Below are 20,283 nucleotides of genomic sequence, written 5' to 3' on the forward strand. Positions count from 1 at the left end.
CATGAGCCCTTGATAGTTTATATGACAAAATTGGTATTTTGTCATATCTTGCCCTGTCTGACGTCTCCCTTCACCCACTTTTCGGTTGTCTGTTCCCCAGGGAGGAGGTCACATATAGTTCCTTGTAATCGGTTCCCTCTTTCCTACCCATTCTCCCTTTACCCTCTAATTAATATTTTAAATGCATGTTTGATGTTACATTTGGATTTGATAACAATTAGCCTATAAGGACAATTTATAGGAATAACAACTGTGCCAAATGTTTGATTCTATTGGGTCACAGATCGAATCTTTAAACTACCAGAAAGAAAATGTGCGCCAGGCTGTGTGCTTTCCTTTTGAATATATTTCCACTCATTTTTAGAAAGAAAACCAGTAAAAGTGCTATAACATTGGCTATGTTAGGTAGGTAGGGAAATAGCTCTGTGAAAATATTAAGGGTTTTAAGACTTGTGGTCTGGCACGCTTTTCACTGTTGACTGTTGGAAGATCTTTGACTTATAGTAAGGATTATAGTAATCTGTTAGGGATTTATAGTAAAGGTTAATTTTCTAAGGCAAGAGCATGAACCATGTTTAAAGAGTCTTTTAGCTAATGTGTGAGCTTAACCCTGCCCACTTTCCCAATCTCTGCTATCGAGTTGTTTCCAACTCATAGTGACCCTAGAGGGCAGAATAGAACTTGGGGTTTCCGAGACTTCAAATCTTCACAGGAGTAGAAAACCTCATCTTTCTCTCTTCAAATGGCTGGTGGTTTTGCAATGCTGACCTTGAAGTTAGCAGCACAGAAAGTAGCTTACCACACCCCCAGGGCTCCTCTGTTTCTTAGATTCTCATTATTTATACTATATGCAGTAAATCTCTTAAGAGGAGTAGTAAGAAACAGGAGTATTCTTGAAGTTCCTGTAATTTATCTCATTGACACATACTGTATTAATTTTGACTCATGTACCCTTATCTGTAATTCTCCCTCACTTTCATGTTGTAGAGCTATGACTAATGTTTGAGAGGTTATTTTAAGTTATAAGAGATCACCACAATAAAATCTTGAGAATTCTGATAACTCAATTAGGCTTTTAGCAAATGTTTATTTATTGTATTCTGTGTCAGATAATAAATAAGTATTCAGGCAACAATGGAAAATAGTGAGTTTGTAGAAGAGTAAGAGAGAAGAAATGGACTATGGAAGGTTAGAGTAACATAAATTAGCTAAGAAGTAAGTATAAGGTGATATGAGATCACAGAAGAGGGAAAGGAGATAATCAGAAAGAGATTCCCAGAGGAAGTGGATGTTGAGATATGAATAACATTCAGGCATGGGCTAGATCAAGGTGTGTTGATTTAGGCTGGCAAAAGGATACCAGACAAAAGTTACAGGTGGGCAAGACAAAGGAAGAACCAGGAAGCGTTGCAATAATTGCTATCAAGCTATGTTAGAGAGCTTGAACCTTCACAGAAGGCAAATGATGGATCCATTAAATGTCTTAAAGTAAGAGGATAATGTAATCAGACTGGCATTTCCTAAAGATCACTCTTGACAGCAATGTCAAATGGATTAGAATGTCAAATGGATTACAACAACAAAAATTTGAGATAGGGAAACCCAGGAGATTGTTGTAGTATTTTAGAGGACAGTTGATAGTGGTAAGAATTATGCTTGACACAATGGATGTGTGTATGGACTGTGATAAGAGTTATATGAACCCCCTATAAAATGATTTAGGGAGAAAAAAGAATTATGGGAGGAGTGCTAAGGATAGTGCTTCCAAATGTTTTTAGGAGTTATGAAAGCAATACAATTTGATTATGGGCCAGAATTGATTTGATAAACAAGTGAAATCATTGGACTGCTCTCTGAGTTAAGGCTCTTAAGAGGAACAGTTTTGTGAAGGAGCATTATATACTTGGGATAAATATATACTTTTGGACAAGTTGAAATTGCGGCACTGGACACACAGGTGTGGATGTCTAATAGAGAACTACATAGAGCTTAGGAGAAAGAAGGGGACTGAAGATACAAATCTGAGAGTTGCTACAATGAACATGATGAAGTATGAGTTAGATTCCCTAATGGAGTAGAAATGGGACCGACACGTCAGCGACTCCAATATACAAGGAGCGGGAGTCTGGAGAAAAGGCCACAAAGGTGTTGCAGAGAGAACTGTCAGAGAGCTAGAGCAAGAGATGACGGATGCTAAGAAAATGCACTGTTTCAGGAGGAAAGGGTCCACTGTACTATATGTTGCTGCAACTTCAAATGATAATTGAAGCCTTAGAAACTGGCATATAAAACAAGTGTCTATCACCTGGGCTTCCTTAAAATAAGACCTCCCCGAAAATAAGGCCCCCCGAAGCTACCATACTCTGAACTCTGGACCATAGCAGCAGACACCGCTGCGCAGCTCACTGTTGGCCCCAGCGCAGCTGGAGCAGACAGGAAGTGCAAGGTCTCTTTTAATAAAACAATAACAATAAACGTGTACTGTATTATTCTTCATGGAAAAATAAGACATCCCTTGAAAATAAGACCTAGCGCATCTTTCAGAGCAAAAATTAATATAAGACACTGTCTTATTTTGGGGGAAGCAGGGTAGGAGCCCATTTTGTAGACACTAATAATAATGATATGGTTATAGACAGAATTGAATTAGATAATATATCAAAAATGGTTAGCATAATGACTAGTCGGTGTGCATGTGTATGATACAGGTGCTCAAGTGAGTATCTTATATTTGTTATGTCATTTATTCATTAATAATTTCAGGGCATCTTTTCTCTTATTGTATGCATTGCTTATCTGCTTCCCTGAAAAATGACTGCCCAAAGTTAAAAGTTTAAAACAACACTTACTTAAGTATCTTACTGTTGGAGGTTGTGGAGCAGAATAATATCCCACTAAAGTTGGATATTGAATAAGGAGAACCAAAGAAGATTGATACATTTGAATTGTAGCACTGGCAAAGAATATTAAAGTACCATGCCAAAAGAACAAACAAATCTGTCTTGGAAGAAGTATAGCGAGAGTGCTCCTTAGAGACAAGAATGATGAGACTTTGTCTCACATACTTTGGACATATTATCAAGGGAGACCAATCCCTGGAGAAGGATATCATACTTGGTAAAATAGAGGGGCAGCAAGAAAGAGGTAGACTTTTGACAAAATGGATTGACACAGTGGCTGCAAACATAGGCTCAGACATAAGAGCAATTGGGATGGCGCTGGACCAGGAGGTGTTTCCTTTTGTTGTAGGTAGGTTTGCGTTGAGTTGGAATGGACTCGATGATCCCTAACACACCACCAAAGATGGACACGTTCTAATCCCCCAAATCTATGACATACTGCTTTACACAATAGAAGGGACCTTGCAAATGTCATTAAGGTTTGAGGTAGGGAGATTATTCTGGATTGTCAGAGTAGGTCCAATCTAATTGCGGAACCCTCTGCTGAGTCGTTGATTCAACTCCTAGTAACCTTATGTGACAGAGTAGAACTACCTATTACTTTCCAAGGCAGTCAGTCATCTAGAAACAGACTCTCCACATGCTTCTCACATGCAGCAGCTGGTAGGTTTGAGCTGCTGCTCTTTTGGTTAGCAGCTGAGCACTTTAAACACTTGCCACCAGAGCTCCTAATCTAATCACAGAAGCCATTTCAATGTGGAGGACCTTTCCCAGGGGAAGGTGGGAGAAATGAGAGAGAAGAGGTGCTCTACATGAGAGGAGTCAGAGATGAAAAGGTGAGGAAATCACAAAGATTTGAATAGTGAGGTGAAGCTTCAGAAGGTGAGCACCCAGAGAAGCGGCCCATTCCCCAGCTGACAGCCATCAAAGAAAAGGAGACTTCAGCCTTATAACAACATGGAACTGAATTCTTCCAGTAACCCAAATGAGCCTAAAAATGGATCCTCTCCTAGATTTCAGTAATCAGTGTAGGTCAGCTGACACTTAACAAAAATCATTTTATTAGGGGTTCGTACAGCTCATCACAATCCATACATACATCAATTGTGTAAAGCACATTTGCACATTCATTGCCCTCATCATTCTCAAAATATTTGCTCTCTACTTAAGCCCCTGGCATTAGCTCCTCATTTTTCCCCTCCCTCCGCACTCCCTTCTCCCTCATGAACCCTTAATAATTTATAAATTATTATTATTTTGTCATATCTTGCACTGCCTGGCGTCTCCTTTCATCCACGTTTATGTTGTCCGTCCCCCAGGGAGGAGGTTATATGTAGATCCTTGTAATCGGTTCCCCCTTTCCAGCCTACCCTCCCAACACCCACCTGGTATCGCCACTCTCACCACTGGTCCTGAAGGGATCATCCGCCCTGGATTCCATGTGTTTCCAGTTCCTATCTGTACCAGTGTACATCCTCTGGTCTAGCCAGATTTGTAAGGTAGAATTGGAATCATGATAGTGGGGGGAAGGAAGCATTTAGGAACTAGAGGAAAGTTGTATGTTTCATTGTTGCTACCTGCATCCTGACTGGCTCGGTCCTGGCTGAGCTCTGTCCTGGGGTTGCTCTTAGGTAGCTGTCCAGCGCACTCATCTGGAGACTTGATTGTGTCCAAAGGATACAATTTCAAGTTCATCCTGTGGTTATTGGCAGTCCTCAGTTCCTCACCTAAAAGACCTTACCATAGGGCTACTCATGACATGGCAGCTGATGTATGTCTCCCAGAGTGAGGTAAGTAGTGTGTGGATGTGTGTGTGTGTGTGTGTGTGTGTGTGTGTGTGTGTGAGAGAGACAGAGAGACAGAGACAGAGAAAATAAGAAGGAAACCTCTTAGACCTTTTAGAAATGAATCTCCAATTTGGCATACCATCAATTCTGCAATATTCTATGGGTCACATAGATCAAACTTGATCCTGTAGGTTGAGAGTTCTGAAGGCTTGATCACCAGGAGCATGGATAATTGGGGTTCATGTTGAAGGCTGCCTCTCACAGATGAGAAAGCAAGAGTTCCATGTTATTAGGCATACAAGGTGCAGACGTGCTTTATAATTGTAATCAAGTCATTTAACTTCTCTAACATTGAGACTATTCATTCAAAAGAACTCAAATTTATTTTACGTATCAGTGCTAGAAATCAACTTAAAACTAATAAAGAAAATAAGACACTTTTAAAATGTCCCAACATCAATTTTGACTGTGCCAAGATTAAACCCCTTGCCGTTGAGTTAATTCCAATGCATAGCAGCTCTTTTTGGACAGAGTGTAACTGCCTCATATAGTTTTCAAGGCTGTAATCTTCATAGAAGCGTATTGTTCTTTGTCCCTGTGAAGCAGCTGGTGAGTATGTACCACTGCCTTTTTAGTTAACAGCTAAGTACTTTACCACTGTGATACCAGGATTCTGGTATTCAGAATCCTGAAATACTTTTGAGACATTCAAGACACGGTAGAAAGCTGGTTTATCGTGGTTTATACGACAACTCTTGAGCTAATCAAATTTGGTCACCTTTCATGGCTTTTCCCCCTGAACTAGTATGCGATGAAGAGGGTGTCTAGAAGCAGGTCACAACTACAAGAGGCACTGGTCTCACTTTAGTCTGCAGGAATGGCACCTGCACAGTTGTACAGTGGACAATCTGTGTAACTGGTCACAGCAGGCTTGAGTTAATGTGTTCTTGAGAGTTAGGATTTGTTATGTTCATTGCTATAGGTATAAGTGTCTTGTTCGTTGATGTGTCTTATAGCATGCTGCCTGGATATCATTATTATGCAATAAATATTTATTAAATGGATGAAAGAGATAAATGAGTGAATGGTTTCAATGATATATGTGACCATTATTTAAATATTTAAATACTGTTTTATGTCACTATTCTTTTTGGCCATTATAAAGAAATAGTTGATTTATACCTTTCCTTATATTATGCTGTCAAGAGGCTTCTTCTATTCACATTATACTAAAGAATTAGCTAGAATAACTTGTAAGCTAATGTAACAAGTAAAGGTATACTTACTTGCTGGCCAATTTCTGACTTATCAAGGCAACTTTCCAGCTCTTTGGACAACTAAGTCCAACAAGGAAGTAACAGTAAAACCATTTAGTATAGTATATCACCTCTATTTGGAGAGGAAGTCAAGGTGATATTAAGATGCAGTAGTCTGTTTTAAACTTAGGAAAACCAACAATAGCAAGGGAAATGAAAGGAAAATGTATAAGTAAAAGGAATGCTGTATAGAAAACCAAGCAGAACAAAATAAACCATTACTACCACACAAAAAAGCATAAAACGGTAGCAGTATATTCATAACCTTGTGTTTAGAAGCAAATTTAATTATATATATCATGAAGATTGCAGACAGGATGCAGAGGCAGATGAATTCAAAGGCAGCAGGTCAGGCCTGTGGCTGTTAAGTCTAATGAATCCAAGGTTGACAGGTCAGATGGCAGGGTGCTGCTGACTCCCAGGGTTAGCAGACAATATGGTGGGCCATTGGCACAAGTTCCAAAACCCAGAAGTCAATGAGCCAACTGCAAGATCCACACCCAACAAGAAGCAAACAAGCTCCACAGTGTTGATTTATATATGAAATAGGCCACACCCCTGATTAAGGGGCTTGCATTCTGCCCAAATCTTACAACTGACAGCTGCTCAAGCAGATTCTATGATGGAGTTGATTACAGTGTGTTAGGTCACATCATGGAGATTACTAAGCCTTAAATGCCAAGCCACAGAGAATCCTGGCCCAGTCAAGTTGATACATCTATTGATATCACATTAAATACAGATGGTTTACATGCACCAATCAAGAGACATACAGTAGCAGAATGGATTAAAAAAACAAGCGAGGACTCAACAATATATTGCCTACAGGGGAAACACCTTAGAAATAAAGCCTTAAATAAGTTAAAAGTCAAAGAATGGGGGTGGGGCACCTGTGGGAATCAAATTAACAGCAACCAAAGGACAGCAGATGTTGCAGTAATAATTTCTGATAAATTAGAGTTTACTTTTCACTCTATTATAAGAGACAAAGAAGCACATTTTATTATGATTAAAGAATCGATCCACTAGGATGTAACAATAATAAATATGTATGCACCCGATGGCAAAGCTTAAAATGAATAAAACAAACTAACAGAATTGAAAAGACTGATTTTACAATAATAGTAGGGGACTTTAACACACCACTTTCGTTGATGCACAGAACTAAGAATCTCTGCAAAGATACAGAAGATATAGATCATCGAAGCAGCCAACCCAACCTTATAGCCATATGCAGAACATACCCCCCAACAGCAGCACGGTAGACATTCTTCTCTAATCTATCACTCTCTAGAATATGCACTATTTTAGCTCACAAAGGAAGTCTCAACAAATTCTAAAACATCAAAATAATACAAACATCTTCTTTGATATTTTATAATGCTCTAAATCTAGAAATCAATAAAGAAATAAAAAGGAAAATGAATAACATAACTTTATACTTTAAAAACTATTAGATAATAGAACTTAAAAAAATTTTTTTAATCTTAAAAAACAGTACTCAGCGAAGACTTTCTAGCAATCTCTTCTGTGAAAGAACTTTGTTATATTAGAGATTTAATTTTGACTGAGGTAATTTTTAACAGTTTATTGATATATAATTAATATATAATTCACTCACTTAATATGTACAATTAAGTGATTTTTAGTACATTTAGAGAGTTGTGCAACTACCACCACAATCCAGGTTTTTTTGAGTACCCTTGTGTGTGTGTGTGTGTGTGTGTGTGTACATACAAAAATGCATACACATATGTATATATACATACATGTATATACACAGAAATATATATTTATATATTTCTCTCCCCTTCTACTCCACTGTTATATATACCCAGCATTCACCTTTCAGTAATTCCCTTTAGATACAATTCAGTTGTTTAAATGTGACAAGAAAAGCTACACAATCCTCACCATCAATTTTAGAATATTCACTATTCTCTTGTGCCTGTCATTGTTGGCTCCCCGCTCCCTCCCTCTCTTCTTCTATGTCCCCCAGGAATTATTGGTCCAGACACTGTCTTCCTAAGGTTGCCTATCCTGAATACTTTGTATAGATAAACACACACAAAAAAACTCAACCTTACAGGTAGTCAGTCACAAGTCTAACAGGAATCATGACAGAGGGCAGATGAATACTTCTATGTTAAAGAAAGAGAAGGACATGCCAAAAACCATCAGTTCAGTCCCCATTTCTTTCAAGGTTACCTATCCTGGGTCCCACTTACTGAACAACACAATTGTGTCCAAAAGACAAGCATCCTCTAAGTCCACGTTGCTATTCCTGCAATCAGGCAGTGGTCTAGTGCCCCCCTGCTCCCAGTTATACCTTTCGTCTTTCAGTGTGGTCCGCTTGTGAGTTATTCACAACCAGTTCGGATGGGGTGCCAAGTGTTGCCCCCTGAGTCAGAAGTCTACGTTCAGAATTCTTCAGGGATTTCAAGGCTTCACTCTCATCACTGGTCTGTTGCACTCCCGTCTTGATTTGCCCCCATGTGGGCGGGTCAGACTGGCCCCTCTCCCTGAGTTGTATCTTCAGGGCTGTTCTCTGCAGAGCTGCCTTCTAGGGGGAGGACTTCATGTTTTGAGCTGAGACCCCCTGCTGTCATCTCTGGAAATGAGTTGCTCCAAGCAGGAACGCGATCACCCTCGTGAATTGGCACACATGAATGAGGTCTACTCTAGCTCTCCCTTTCCTGTGGAAATAAAATTAAGACCCTCCCCTTGGATGGGTTAGTGTCTTGACCCCCCTATTGCCATCATTATACTTCCCCCACACCTTTGTGGTCTTTAAAGGCACATGAGAGGGGGAAAAGATGCCTTCCAGCACAAGTGCTATCTACATCTGGTTTGACAAGGTATGAATCATTGGGTTTGGTCTAGCTTTTGCCAGAATATCTGGTCCTCAGCCCAGGAATTGTGTGTTGTGCCTGTTTTCCCTTATGCCCATCCTGCTGTTTGAACTTAACCTCCATGGACTCATGTTATACTTCACCTTTTGTGCTTGGCTAACTTCACTCGCCATAATAACCTCCAACTCGTTCCACGAGATGAGTTGTTTTTCATCACTGTTTTTAGGGATGCTTAGTATTCCATTTTACCCATTCATCTATTGATGGAAATTTAGGTTGTTTCCAATTTTTTGCAATTGTGAATTGTACAGCAATGAACATTGGAGAGCAGATGTGTGGTCATGATCTATTTCACATTTCTTCTGGGTATATGCTTAGTAGTGGAATTGCTGGGTCGTATGGTAGCTGGATTTCCATCTGTTTCAGGCAGCACCAAATTGCTTTCCACAGTGACTGTTAAGATCACTAACGGTTAATAACTGTTCCTATCTCACCACACCCCCTCCAGCATTTGTTGCTTTCTCTTTTTTTGAATTGGGCTATCTTTGTGGGTGTTAGGTGGTATCTATCTCATAGTTGTTTTGATTTGCATATTCTGGATGGCTAATAATCAGGGACATTTTCTCATATATTTATTGACCATTTGGATTTCCTCTTCTGTGAGTCTTCTGTTCAAGTCTTTTGCCCACCTCCTCAATAGGCTATTCCTTTTTTTCTTGTAAACTTTCAAGAGTCTGTGGTTTTAGTGTTATATCATTACTAAATATCTATTCCCCCTCAGTGGGCTCTCTTATCACTCTCTTGATGAAGTCTTTTGATCTACACAGTGTTTCATCTTTAGTAGGTCCCAGTTGTTTATTTTATCTTTCTCTGAATATGTGTCCTTCCTTATTTCTGTTAGCCTATGTATCCTCTGCACTAAGGTTCTTAGCATTATCCCAATTTTCTCATTGATGATCCTGAGAGTTTTGGGTTTTACCTCGAGGTCCGTGATCTAACTTGAATTTGTTCTTGTGTATGGAGTGTAGTAAGGGTCTTGTTTCAGTCTTCTGCAGGCCGATATTCAGTTTGTCAACACCATTTGTTGAAAAGGGCATCTGCTTCCCATATGATATTTTTTGGCTTTTGTCAAAGATCAATTCTCTATATGCTGTTGTTTTTATTTCTGGATTTTTTGTCCTTATCCATTGGTCCAAGTAGCTATCATTATACCAGTACCATGCTGGTTTGACAACTGTGGTTGTATAATGCATTTAAAATCAGGTAATGCAAGCCCACCCCTTTGTTCTTCTTGAGGAGTTCTTTGCCAATTCTGGGCTTCTTCCCTTTCCATATGAAGTTAGTATTCAGTTTTTCCATTTCTTTGAAAACTGATGCTGGAATTTGTATTGGTATTGCATTGAGTTTATGTAGTAAGAGGATTTTTTTTAACTTAAAGAAAATTTGAGAGGTATAACATACCCTCTTATAATATCTCAATAGATATAGACTCACTACCATTGAGTCAATTCCAACTCATAGCAGCCCTATAGGACAGGGTAGAACTGCCCCTGTGGGTTTCTGAGGCTGTAAATCCTTTTAGTAGTATAAAGCCTCACTTTCTCCTGAAGAATGCCTGGTAGTTTTGAACGGCTGACCCTGTGGTTAGCAACCCAACAAGGAGCCCTGATGGTGTAGCAGTTACTCATTCTGCTGCTAACCTCAAGATCAGCAGTTCAAAACCACCAGCTGCTTTACAAGTGAAAGATAAGGCTTTCTATTACTGTAAAGGGTGACAGTCTCAAACCCACAGGGGTAGTTCTACCCTGTCTTACAGGGTCTCTATAAGTCTGAATCAACTCCCTATCAGTGAGTGCTTTTGTATCTAAGAGGGCTATAAAAAGTTAATGGGAAAATGGAACTAAAAAATACTAAATTTTTCGCAAAATTTTTGTAGTCCCATTCGTATATGTGTGTATGTGAATAGTGAAATAATTACTTCTAGGGGTTTAAGTCATACATCCATGGTTTCATTACCATAGAAAAAGTGTATGAACATGATTCTGCCTTTAGTCATGGCTACAGACCAGTTCTCGCATAATTCAGTACTACACTTGTTTTTATCTTGTTAGAGTACCTTAAAAAAGTCTTATCAAAAGTGACTTACCGTCGCTGAGGCGCTGGGTGATGAATGGAAGGGCTATGTTGTCCGCATCAGCGGTGGGAATGACAAGCAAGGCTTTCCCATGAAGCAAGGTGTCTTCACCCACGGCCGTGTCTGCCTACTGCTGAGTAAGGGGCACTCCTGCTACAGACCAAGGAGAACTGGGGAGAGGAATCGCAAATCTGTCCGGGGCTGCATTGTCGATGCCAATCTGAGCGTTCTTAACTTGGTTATTGTAAAGAAAGGGGAGAAAGATATCCCAGGACTGACAGATACAACTGTGCCTCGTCGCCTGGGACCCAAAAGAGCCAGCAGACTCTGCAAGCTCTTCAGTCTCTCTAAAGAAGATGACGTCCGCCAGTATGTTGTGAGAAAGCCCCTGAACAAAGAAGGCAAGAAACCCAGAACCAAAGCGCCCAAGATTCAGCGTCTTATGACTCCACGCGTCCTGCAGCGCATTGCCCTGAAGAAGCAGCGCACGAAGAAAAACAAGGAGGCTGCCAAATACGCCAAACTTTTGGCCAAGAGAATGAAGGAGGCCAAAGAGAAATGGCAGGAACAGATTGCCAAGAGAAGGAGGCTGCCCTCGCTGAGGGCTTCCACCTCAAGTCTGAGTCCAGTCAAAAATAAAATAGAGCATTGGATAAATAAGCTCATCTAATTAAAAAAAACAACAACAGTGACTTCCACTGAACTATTGAATGGTATGATGCTTGGATTATGTCTAATAAACTGGTTTGAAAAAAAAAAGAATGTAAGGAAAAGCTCAATTTCATAGGCTTAAACAAAAAAACAAAACAACATTTACAAGAAAAAACAGAATAGTGGCTTCATTAAAGATTGGCTGGGCTCGTTAAGTTTAAGGAAGAGAGATCAGCTGAGAAAGTTAAGGTGGCTGTTTTTCCTCAACAAGGCATCTTGATAGATTTTCTTGAAAGACACCGGACAGTCATAGAGCCTTCTTAGGGAATTTGAAACGAAATTGAATATGCATTGGTGAAAGAAAGGTGAGGAAAGTTGCACTGAGGAATTTTTTCCCACGATGACAGCGCACCTCATCATTCTTCATAGGAGGGTTGGTTGTTCAAGAGTTTCGTTTGGAAACCTTACTCCATCCACTCTACAGCCTGGATCTTGACCCTTCCGTTTTCTTTCCGTTCCCCAAACTCAAAGAACATTTAAAAGGAACAAGATTTGAATCATTCAATGATTAATCTAAGAGCAAAGAACTCCTTGGGGAAAGGTTAGAAATGATTTTGTAGCAATACTCTTTGACTTATGTATTTGTAACATATTTTTTCTAGTTTAATATTGAACAACCTACAGCATATAAATTTTCTTGGTACTGCATATTTAAATGATTATGTTAATGATACCTCTCAAGCCTAGAAAGAGGCTAGGAAGTGTATGTGTAAAAGAACCGAAGAGGTATAATAAGACAGGGTCAATTGTTTTATTCCAATAGTCTTCAAACCCTGTGTTTGGGACCTGTTTTCTTTTCCTGGTGTTTCTCTTTCCAACTTTGAAATTTCACTTCACTTGTATTCCCTGTGGCATTTTTGTCATACCATGTTATTGGGTCTACCATCTACCCAAATGGTCTGTAACCCTAAATTATTCTTTTTTGTCTACTGGTGACGAATTGCATGCTGTAATTTTCTCTTTCCTTATAGGTATTTTTATTTAGATGAAATTGATTTAAACATCAGCTAAGGGCATATTTCTAGAAGGTAACATGCAACTTGAGGCACGAGTATAAAAATAGAGATAGAGCATTTTAAAAATGCCATTGAACTGATGTTTACCTTGAGTGCGTATTAAAGTACTTGAGTTTTATTTATAATACCTGCAGATTATTCATAGCATTTCTCTCCATATCCTGCTTTTTCGTCAGAGTCCCGGACACCTAGTCCTTAAAATGTGTAAATCACATTTTTGTTAGCTATCAGAAATCACATTTGCTCAGTTCATGGAGTCTTTTTAATGTATACTGGTAAGCATATCATTTTAAAGACTGTTTCTATCTTTAAACGTTCATTTATCTTATGAGATAAATTCATAATTGATTGAATTAAAGGAGTCTAGTGAAGTGGGTAACTTTGGGCAGCGAGAGAGATTTTCAAGCATTAGTCATTAAAATTTAACACGAATGGTCTAAGTTAAATGCCAGAATAGATACAGATAATATGCCATGAAAATTTAGAAGATAGATAAATAACTAATTTTCAAGTGGTAATAGTACAAAGGATGTTAGTTGTTGCTAGCATTTGAACAGAAGATTGAAATTAGGCTGCTTGGCTACTGGGATGCTGGGAGTGTTTGAGGTTGGAGGGATTAGTTAGTATTTTGGTTTGACCAAAATGTAGGCGTGGATTCCTGGTTATATATAGTGGATTGACTAAAGCCCCAAACCAAACCTACTGCCATCAAGTTGACATTGACTCATAGCAACCCTATTAGGGTTTCTGAGCCTATAAGTCTTTATTGGGTCAGATAGCCTCATCTTTCTCCTGCAGAGTGGCTGATGGGTCTGAACCACCCATCTTTTGGTTATCACTGCAACACTTCCTCGACATCATTACCAGGGCTACATAATGAATGGAATATGCACCATTATTTCTTCTTCCTCCTTAAACTTAACGTTAAGGACCGTTGTTTTCAGTTGGCATTGAGCCGATCCAGACTCGTGGCTTCAAGGGGTGTTCAAGGTTTTACCTTTCCTGAAGCAAATGGCCAGACCTGAGGCATCTCAGAGGATTCACACTGCCCCCTTGCAGATAGCTGTCCAGTGTTAACCACTTGCTCTACCCAGACTAAAAATATACAAACCCACAGGGACACAGGGTGCAGGAAAATTTACAACAGATGGAAAAAATAAACAAAACTTTTTATATGGAAAGCAATAGATGAGGGTAATTGATTAATTAAAGCACAGAAGTGACTGCAATTAACAAATGCATGGAATGCTTCATTTTGTTATGGTTTAACAGTGCATGCTGAGATCGGCAGTCCCTGTTTCTTATGTCTCAACAGTGAGACCTTAAACTAAATGTATAGAAGAGTACTTGTCACACAGTGACTATTAAATTGTCCAGTGAAAAACCAGAACAACAAACTCACTGCCGTCAAGTCGACGCTGACTTGTAGCGACTCTATAGCACAGGGAGCTAGAACCGCCTCTGAGTTTCCAAAACAGGAGCTGTTGACAGGAGTAGAAAGCCCTGTCCTTGTCCCGCAGAGAAAGAGCAGCCGGTGATTTCAAACTGTGGGCCTTGTGGATTCCAGCCCAACACGTAACCACTGTGTCACCAAGGCTCCTAAATGAAGGACTATATTCTGTTCAGTCCCAGGCACCAATATTTATATTCCTAGGCAGAAATGCCTACATAAATAAGAGTAAAGGTTACTATAACCCCCTAGTTAAGATGCCCAAACTTATTTATGCTTTAAAACTAAAAATGGCTTGTTAACAACACACTGAGTCTTGATGCCGTTAGCTGAATACCCATGATTCAGTCTGCTTTAATTTGCTGGTTCTGGGTTTTTCATTAGGTGAACCAATAGCTGTTTGTTTTTGTTTCTTTTTAACCCTTCTATCAGTTTTAGGGTTCTTTCTGTTGGTTGCAAGAAAACTTGAAATTAAAAAACATGAAAACTTGACTGTGGGGTAAAGAATTTAGCTTTACCTAAAGTAAGGTGAACATTTGTAGGTGGTGCAAGTGATTTATGCTTGACTGCTAACCTAAAGGTTCGTGGTTCAAACCCACTAGCCCTGTGGCCGAAGAAAGGGTGTGACCATCTGCTTCCATTAAGATTACAGCCAAGAAAACCCTATGTAGCAGTTCTTCTCTGTTTGTTCCATGAGTCAGAACTGACTAGACTGCAACTAACAAGAGAGTCAGGTGGCTTTTGTTCTCAGCTGGTATAGGACTTTTGGTCACATCTTAGGATATGTCCTGGCAGACCAGAAACTACTCACTGGCCAATGCCAACTAGCCTCAGCAGGTGCGATTTAGCCTATCATGCAGGACTGGCCAATAAAAGCCCGAACACAAAGGTTCTGAGAGCCTTTTGCTGATCAGGGACAGTGATGCACTCGCTCTCTTTAAGAAGGAAAAGCTCTCACCTGGGGACCTCTCAGCCCTCATGCTGATCCTCATTTGCAGCTTTCTGCTATAATACATCTATAATCATAAGTATAGTATTTTCTGTGAGTTCTGAGAGTGACTGCTGTGAAATATGGAATACAGGAGAAATGGAACCAGCTGGTGAAAGTGAGTGCCTTGTAGACTCCCAAACTTGCCTCTGGTGTCTGCCTATGTGGCAGTCTCGCAGGAGCTCCGGGCATAGCTGATGGGAATGTGAAATGGTGCTGCCACTTTGGAAAACAGCGAGGTTGTACCTCCAAAGGGCATGTACAGAGAATTATCATGTGACCAGCAGTTTCACTCCTAGGTGTATACTCATGAGAAATAAAGAGATATGTTCACACATACCAAAAAATTGTACGTGATGTTCATAGCAGGATAAAACTATTTTTAAAAGCTACCTAAGAAATTATCAAATCACATGAAAAGTTTGGCATATTTATAACTTTTTTAATGAGAAAAAACATGTATTTGTATATAATGTATATAGTATGGTCAAGTTTTTAAAAATTTTTAATCATTTGTTGGGGGTTCTTACAGCTCTTATAATAACCTACACATCAATTGTATCAAGCACATATGTTGTCATCATTATTTCCAAAACATTTCTTTCTACTTGAGACATTGGTATCAACTCCTTTTCCCCCCTTCCCTCCCCACCCTCCCACCCTTGTGAAACCTTGATAATTTATAAATTATTTTTATTTTCATATTTTATACCATCCACTGTCTTCCTCCATCCACGGTTCTGTTGTTGGCCCCCTGGTGGGGAGGGGGGTTGTTGTAGGTCATTATGATCTGTTCCCCCTTTCTCCCTTTCTCTCCCTTCTCCTCACACCTTTCCCTACTCTCAGTATTGGTCCTGAGGGGTTTATCTGTCCTGGATTCTGTGTGTCGAGACCTCTTATCTGTAGCAGTGTACATGCTCTGGTCTAGACAGATTTGTAAGATAGAATTGGGGTCATGATAGTGGTGGGGAGGAAGCATTAAAGAGCTATAGGAATGGTGTGTGTTCCTTAGTGTCTGCTGCGCTCTGGCTGGCTCGTGTCTTCCTAGTGACCCTTCTGTGAGGAGATGTCCAATTGTCTCCAGTGTGGTCAAGTTTTAGTTGTTATCTACTCACTTAAAATATTCTGAAATCGTTGGAAGGCTAGTTTAGGACTTTTAAATTAGAAACATTCCACTCACTCTAAACTTTAACTGCATTTATATTATCTCATCAGAATGCTTCCAAGATCATAGTTATTATAATCCATTTGAAAGTTTAGCCAAAAATTGTTTGCTCCATAAAGATTTGTTTTACTAAGAGGCAGACAAAAGTAGTTTAGGTGAAAATTTTAAATAGTACTCTTAGTAATATTCTAGTACTTCGTATCTTTCATTAAGTAATTGGTTCACCATGCATTATAAAAAAGTACCCCAAATCCACTATCATTGACTCAATTCTGAGTCTAACAACCTTATGTAGGGTTTTGGAAACGATAAATCTTTTTTTTTAATCATTTTATTGGGGGCTCATACATCTCTTATCACAGTCCATACATACATCATCTATTGTGTGGAGCACATTTGTACTTGTGTTGCCATCATAATTTTCAAAACATTTTCTTTCTACTTGAGCCGTTGGTATCAGCTTATTTTTTCTTTCCCTCTCCCCACGTACCCTCCCTCCCTCATGAACCCTTGATCATTTATAAATTATTATTTTTTCAGGTCTTACACTGACCCATGTCTCCCTTCACCCACTTTTCTATTGTCTGTCCTCCTGGGAGGGGGGGTATATGTAGATCATTGTGATCTGTTTCCTCTTTCTCCCCCCACCTTCCCCTTACCCTCCTGGTATCACTATTCTCATTATCAGTCCGAGGGTTTATCTGTCCTGGATTCCTTGTGGGAAACAATAAATCTTTATGGGAACAGGCAGTCTCATCTTTCTTCTGTGGTAGGTATAAACTACTAACTTTGATGTTATCAGCCTGACACCTAGCCTACAACACCCCAGGGTATCTTGTCATGCATTAATTCTTGAATATTTTCTGCTTCTAATAACTGACAGATAGGAAGTGATAGCAATGAAATATAGGATGTCTGTGCTTCAAGCACAAGTATTTTCCCCCCTATTTCCTAACTCCTCTTTATAAGCATACTTCATTCATTGTGAAAATTGTTATTCAGTTGTTCAAAGAGTTCTTAAGCTGAGAGAGTATGGGGAACTTGCTGGTGACATGCCAGAGACTGTTGCCTTGAAGATTAAATGGCTCATCCTGCAGCTGCTCTGCATGTGGAACCTTCATTGACTTCAGTTCTCAATTAACTCATTTGTTCTATAGCTTCATGTCTAAATTGGGGATTTATTGAAGATTGGAAAAATTGAATACAAGGATAGAGGAGTACATTTTATTTTAAAATATCCTTTACTCTCAAATTATGAAATGCTTTTTGAATGCAGTGCTCTCACAAAGAGTAACATGAAGTGAAGAGCACTAAAAGATAAGAGAGAGGAAGAATTATCAAGGGTCATAGTCAACTTTGATGGGCAATCAGTCCCTGGGTTACAAACAAAATTCCCTTTTGTGTTTTTAAGTGGAATTTGTAGTGAACTGGATTAGGTACACATGGGTCTCACTAAGACATGGCATGGTGGTTAAAGGGGGTGGCTGCCAATCCAAAGGTTGGAGGTTTGAACTGACCAGCAACTTCATAGGAGAAAGATGTGGTGTCTGTTCTGTGAAGATTTACAGCCTTGGAAACTCTATGGAACAGTTCTACTCTGTTCTATAGGGTCATGATGAGCCAGAATCAACTAGAGGCCAGTGAGTTTGGGATTTTTTTAGGAGTCGGTTCAGTCATTTTAAAGAAGGGCATTTCCTATGTCTATCTATATGGGATAGGCAGAATGAACAATCTCCAGGAGAAAACATTGGGACTGGTGGTTCTGCGGGGGACATGGGAGCGGAGAGGGTGGGAAGGGGGAGTGGTGAGCCAACAAACTCAGATATAAGGGAGATCTAAAATTGATAGTGAGGAGGGCATATAATACCTGGTGGGGTTTGATCAAGTGCAGAGTAGCCGAGAGGAATTACTGAGAAACAAATGGAGGGTGAGCATGATAGTGGGACAGGAGGAAGGTAAAAGGAAATAGAGGAAAGAAGTAGGAGGCAAAAGGTATTTACAGATGTATAGCTATAGGCATGTATATGTGTAATATATTAATTTATAATGAAAGGGCTAGAGGCTAATGTACATATAGATATATGTTAAGTATTAAGATAGATGGATTTTGGGTTTCTACTCAAGGCCTCCCTTAGCACAAGAACACTTTGTTCTAATAGCCTGGCACTCTTGGATACTCACCTTCTTGACATGTCGCTGAAGACAAAATGGGTGCATAAGCAAATGTGGTGAATAAAGCAGATGGTACTTGGCTATCAAAAGATGTAGCATCTGGGGTTTTAAAAGGGTTTGAAATTAAACAAGCAGCCATATAGCAGGGAAGCAACAAAGCCCACGTGGAAGAAACACACCAGCCTGTGTGATTATGAGGTGTTGGCGGGATCAGATATCAAAAGATCCAAAACAAACAACTAGATCAATGTGAAAGAGAAATGTAGGAGTAGAGACCCAAAGCCCACCTGTAGACAATTGGACATCCCCACATAGAAGGGTTACAAGGAAGGTACGATTCAACCAGGGTGCAGTAAGCACCGACAAAACACATATCATTCTTCTAGTTCCTGAATGCTTCCTCCCCCTACTACCTTGACTCAGCTTTACCTTACAAATCTGGCTAGACTAGAGTGCACACATTGGTACAGATAAGAGCGCTGAACACATGGAATTCAGGACAGATAAAACCCTCAGGAACAGTAGTGGGAGTAGCTATATCATGAGTGTAGGGCAATGGCTGGGGAGGCGAGGGGGAGAAAGGGAGAACTCATCATAAGGTTGGATATATAGCCCCCACTCCCCAACAAGGGGACGAAGATCAGAAAGGTGGGTTAAGGGAGACAACAGACAGTATAAGAAATGAAAGAACGATAATAATATCAAGGTTTCACGAGAGTGGGAGGGTGAGGAAAGCAGCGGGGGAAAAAAAGAGCTGACTCCGCTCAAGTAGAAAGAAATTGTTTTGGAAATGTTGATGGCAGCATATGTACAAGTGTGCTTAATACCATGAAATGATGGATTGTTATAAGATTTTTAAGAGCCCCCAATAAAATGTTTTTTTAAAAAGGAGGGCATTGCATAACATCATAGGGCAAGTAGTTGCCCATACATGGTGCGTTCATAACTCAGGACTGCTTGTTTAGGAAAAGCCTAGTCTTAACCTCTGATCTCTTAGTTGCCATGAAACACGTGATAGGTTAGGCCAGCGGTTCTCAATCTGTGGGTCACGACCCCTTTGGGGGTCGAATGACCCTTTCACAGGGTTTGCCTGATTCATAACAGCAACAAAAGTACAGTTAGGAAGTAGCAAAAAATATAATCTTATGCTTGGGGCGGGTAGCCACAACATGAACTGTACTGAAGGGTTGCAGCATTAGGAAGGTTGAGAACCACTGGGTTAGGCCCTCCCTTATTCTTCTTAGCTCCCTACTCTGTATGGATTGTTCTGTAAATATTATATATAATAAAAATGTTTCCATTTTAAACATACAGTTCAGTGACATCAGTTACATTCACAATGCTATGCAATCATAACTATTTATTTCCAAGTAAGATTCCTAAAGCTCTCCAACAGAAACTCAGTACCCCTTCAGCCATAACCCTCCTCCTCCTCCTCTCCCTGCAGTTCTTCCCTGACAACCATTTCTATCTACGTATGTGCCTATTCTACATTTTTCATATACGTGAGATTATTATAACATTTGTTCTGTTGTCTCATTTCATTTGGCATAATATTTTCAAGGATCCAGCATGCTGTGGCATCTATCAGAACTTATATCTTGTAGACATCACTGTAAATAACCGCAAGCCAGGGCCTGCATGGAAGTCAGTTCTCATGGCACAGTCGCTGAAGTTATAGGACCTGGTGGGGAAGAGGAGGCACGCTTTGTGGACTTGGGTGTTGTCTCGTGGTATCCGTTGTGATAGACTGGGTGGATACTGTCAAGGGAGCTCTGTCCCTTGTGGACTT

General features: G+C 39.8%; 1 protein-coding gene and 1 pseudogene across 1 annotated transcript in view; both read left to right on the forward strand.

Annotated features, from left to right (window-relative positions):
- The window catches only part of COG5 (component of oligomeric golgi complex 5), a 296,280-nt gene that overhangs the window by 101,048 nt on the left and 174,949 nt on the right, over window positions 1–20,283 (forward strand). The window lies entirely within an intron of this gene.
- LOC105978588 lies at window positions 10,997–11,628 on the forward strand (annotated as a pseudogene).

Source organism: Echinops telfairi, unplaced genomic scaffold, assembly GCF_000313985.2.
Source record: "Echinops telfairi isolate 266 unplaced genomic scaffold, ASM31398v2 ScPeMD7_23;HRSCAF=83, whole genome shotgun sequence".
Classification (NCBI taxonomy): domain Eukaryota; kingdom Metazoa; phylum Chordata; class Mammalia; order Afrosoricida; family Tenrecidae; genus Echinops; species Echinops telfairi.